This window comes from Atta cephalotes (genome assembly GCF_000143395.1).
Source record: "Atta cephalotes unplaced genomic scaffold scaffold00001, whole genome shotgun sequence".
Lineage (NCBI taxonomy): Eukaryota > Metazoa > Arthropoda > Insecta > Hymenoptera > Formicidae > Atta > Atta cephalotes.
The window spans coordinates 8,919,782-8,924,588 of NW_012130065.1; positions in this window are offsets into that span (position 1 = coordinate 8,919,782).

Below are 4,807 nucleotides of genomic sequence, written 5' to 3' on the forward strand. Positions count from 1 at the left end.
ATACTATATATATATATATATATATATATGTATATATATATATAAATATATATAAATTCGAATCAAGGTCACACTTCTTTTCTAATGGGGCCGTTGTTTCTTTTTAAAAAAACCGATTCGATCCTAGCCTGGCTATATTATATATATTTAGGGAACCGGCCGACTATACTTTTATAAAGTGTACGAGAAGTATTTCACGAGCGTATTTAGACACGGCACCTTTAAAATATACTTGCCATAACGAATGCCTTAGCAAAATGTTACTGTATAATTGAGATACCGTGGCGGAGAAGGTATAATAAGTAAACATGTCATACGCATGACATACGATACACACAAACATACATACATACAGTGTACACAAGGTCATATACACATACAATAGGCAAATGAGTCAAAAGCCAATGCACATCAAAGAAAAACATAAATAGAAAAGAGTACCTACATTCACCGCGTGCACGCATAAGATATACCGTGATCACGATTGATCGCGATAGATATTATACGTGTAATTAACACATTAACAAAAATAACAGATGGAAGTTGAACAATCACTCTAAAACAGTGTATGTGAGACTTCTCAGAAGCGCGTGAAAATATAAGTAAGGAATGAAGGTGTAAAGTGAGAGTATATATAATTAAATGTATTATATTAAGATTGAATTACTTCTAGTGAGTGAAAGAGCGATCATTAATCATGTACATACCATTGATAGCAATACTCAACTTCGCCCGTCCATTTAATTTCTATGTCATACATTTCGCGTATAGGAAAACAAAATTTTATTTATCTGTTTTTAAACTCCATAACTCATCTTGTAAAGAGAGTCAACATGAAAATATCATAAACTATTTCTCTTTCTAGTATTTTAGTTTTAAATGTCGCGCCTTGATACATATGCCATACGGAAAAAGAGGAACCGCGGATACTAAAGAAAACAGGACCGAAATTTTTAATGTAAAAGAGAATTTGAAGAAATCTAATTGATTTTGCACGCGAATTTTTTTTTATCATAATCGTGAAATAATAATTTTGAATAATTTTGAAATAAAATGAAAAGATTACGAACGGTTATTAATTATTTTAATTGCAACGCAAAGTGATTTTTCGTAATTTTCAATTAATTCAATCAAAGTAATCTGTATTCAAAATATTCAAACAAAATTGCGCGCGTATTTTAAATTATATTCTTATCTAGTGGCATTATATTTAATATGAATATATAAATATACGCAATAATTTCTCTGGTTTAGTTCAGTTATCAACATCGCGATCACAATTACACAATTTTTTTCAGGCATGTGATATTCAACAGATATTAACAATCAATTAAAGTGATTTTCCAAATATTCAAATATAAAATTCAAATTCTGACAACACAATCTTCGTATTCTTCGGTATTATCGAATTTATTTCGGTATTACTCTCATCGTTGAAAGAGAAAAACTCGGCCATTTATAAATCAAATTATAAATAATAACATACTATTTAAGATATCATACATTCTGTAGCAATATATTTTATGACACTTATTCAAAAGCGTTCTTGCTTTTTATCTGAAAAAAGAACGTCTTTTTTTTAGTGCATATCGTCACATATTGTGTCCTGCCTGCCGACGAAATTATACATGCATCCGCATACATAATCGTTCGAATAGCGACAAAGCATGACAAGCGCGAATGTATAAACACGTGCAGCATACACAACCAAATACATATACACACGTACATGCATACTCCGAGATTTCATACAGTATCACACTAGCGACTAACTAGTTGAAAAACTAAACTATGATATAAGAAAATGAGAGTAAAAAATATCAAGTATCAAAGGTCAATGGCAAAATAGTTGAAAAACTCTAGCTTCGTGGCGAGGAAAACAATTATTTTCTATGCTATTATTTAATCACTGATAATGTAATCTATGTTAAATATGCCCGCGCGTACGTATACACTGTAATATGTCCACATGTGCTTATAACAAAGCTTTATAAAACTACTATAAATAACAAATATGTAAAACACACGACTGTGACGACTGTATTTCTTATCTAACTAGTAGAGTTGTATCGAAATATTTCTCGCTGGAGATCATTTTCCGATTGCCGCTATCAAATATCGCATAAAACGAACGTGTTACCGATGTATACGGATGCGCGGACAGACGTGTACATATATATAGAATGAATTGCAAATAAAATATTACAAAGCGACACGCGTTCTACCAGTGAAGTCAATCGCGATAAATCGTATAAGTAGCGGAGAGAACAATTTCAAAGTGAAACAAGTATTAAGGTTAATCACGTAGTGGGGAAAAAGTAACGACGTCTCTATGCTGAAATCGGCGAAAATAAGGCAAACGTTTGTATATTTCGTCAATAGATTTCCACACGCATTACGCGACTAACGTAAATGTCTACAAATACATTTACTCTAATTTTTCTCGGTTGCGATGAGTTACTGGCGAGTGTCATAATTAGGATTTCAATCAGCGTGAAATATATTCGTTATGCAGCATTAGTCCGCCAAATCAGCATTGCGATAAATATTTTGCAAAGAGTTTATGTTACTGCATAATAGGAAGTAAATGCGAAAGGAATGCATCAAATGAAATGTAATTAAAAGGATCTACCTAACAGTTTCCTTGCGTACCGCAAAATATGATGTTCGTATTTATAAAAATTTAAAGAATAGAATTTCTGGAATTGTTCTTATTTCTAGACGGCACTTGTATGCTGATAAAAAATGTTAACTTTACTTTCGTAATAATCATTAATGAACAGATATTAATATAATTTAGTGCCTTCGCTGCTATTTATTCTAAGAATAAATACTTTGGTGCAATTATAGTATTGCCTGTTCAAAAAACTGATTTCTCCTCCATCCTATGACTCATGTAAATGTGACTGTATTATACTGTATTACAATTTTGTGCGTAGTTTTTTCTACAAGAAATAGTGAAAATATAGAAGGCTCTTTATTTTCCGTAGCAGAACAGAAGCGCGCGAGATAAATGACTAATAATAATACATGACTAATATATGAAAATTTAATGTAAAATTGTCATCAATTACTTCTTCTAATTTTATTCAATAACGCAACTAAAAAATACATTTGAAATTTGAATATTAATAAATGCTCTAAAATCTAGATGTATATACTTGGATTTAACATGCACTAGAAAACAAATAATTACAAATATTTTAATTGCTTAAATTGCATTATATTTTCACACATCTGTTTTCTTATTCATTAAAATACAAATTGTATGTATAATCATGTGTCTCGAGTTTGAATTATAAAAAAGTTTTAAAATACAAAGAAGATGCATCTAAGTATTTTCATTAAAAATTTGGTGACAAATATGCAGTATTTCATGTGAAACAATTAATTCAGAATATTTCCGCGCATATTTCATTTCTTCATATTTATTATTAAATTCGTCGTAGAAAAGGAGACGTCAAAGCTCGCAATCAATATATATGTATAATACGATACTTGTTATAACAGCGATTATAATCACAAAGATGCCGATATTGCATTGCGGAACATCATGAAAAATATGATGTCGGTTCCAGGTTCTTTTTTACTTTAAGCTTATTATATACCATTAAAATTGTGCATATAATTACTGCTGTTACATTTCAAAGCATATACATCAATTTTAAGATTTTCTTGCTTAAGTAAAAGAAGAGGCAGATATCGACTTCCATTAGACATTATATTTATGAAGACATTATATTTACGTTATGTTATACCAAGAATTCTTTTACAAGAATTATTTAAATCTGAATTTAATTGCATTGCTCTCGAAATAGCAGAATTTTCTTGACGAACTGATAGTACCTTAAATTACGATTGCTTTTCTGCGCGTTGAGAAATGTTTCATTAATTCAAGTTTGTCTTTTTTCGAACAGCATCGTTTGCTGAGGACCATACATTCACATGTTAAAAACTTGATAAATTTTATCAAAATCGAGTTAAAAATAATAAAATGTAATATCATATAAAAGATTAGAATCATACAGAAAATATTAGCCTTTTAAGATCTTTGCTATCTTTGAGATAGTTCTATGTAAAATGTATTATGTTGAAATGTCTTTTATGAATTTATTTAATTTTATTCATCTGGAATTTCTACTCTATATAAAATTTATTTCATAAATCAGTTATTATTTATGTGATAATAAATAATAAATCAAGTTAGGTAAAAATTATATCTTATCCAATTGAATCCATGGTCTTTAGATTACGAAGCTCAAGCAGTCTTATAGTCCTATCAAAAACGAGTCGAAGTCACTCCAGATAAGAATTCAGTGATCGATCGCGACCTTTATAAAACCGAGATTGCTAAGCGTACGATTTAAAGCTTCGGAAATGAGAGTGTCGAATATTGCGTGTATTAGTGAGCGATATTCAAACGAAGACAACTACTGTGACGGTAACGGCGACGACAACGGCGATGACGATGACAAGAATGAAAATGTCAAAACTAGTTTATTGTAAATTATGCTCACGAGAAACGAGAACGAATGGGAATTGAGTACCTATGTACATTGAATATACATATGGGTATATATCCGCGTGTACAGTTGAAGCCCAATGTAATATGTAAATAAGCCAAGCGGACAATACATGAAAGAGAGAAAGAAAGCGAGAGCGAGCGAGCGAGAGAGAGAGAGAGAGAGAGAGAGAGAGAGAGAGAGAGAGTAGAGTAGTAGTGTGTGTAGTATAAGTAAAGTAAAAGTAAGAAGGAAGGAACGGAACCGGTAAGGTAGTAGTGGTCGTTGACTAATAACTAAAACGT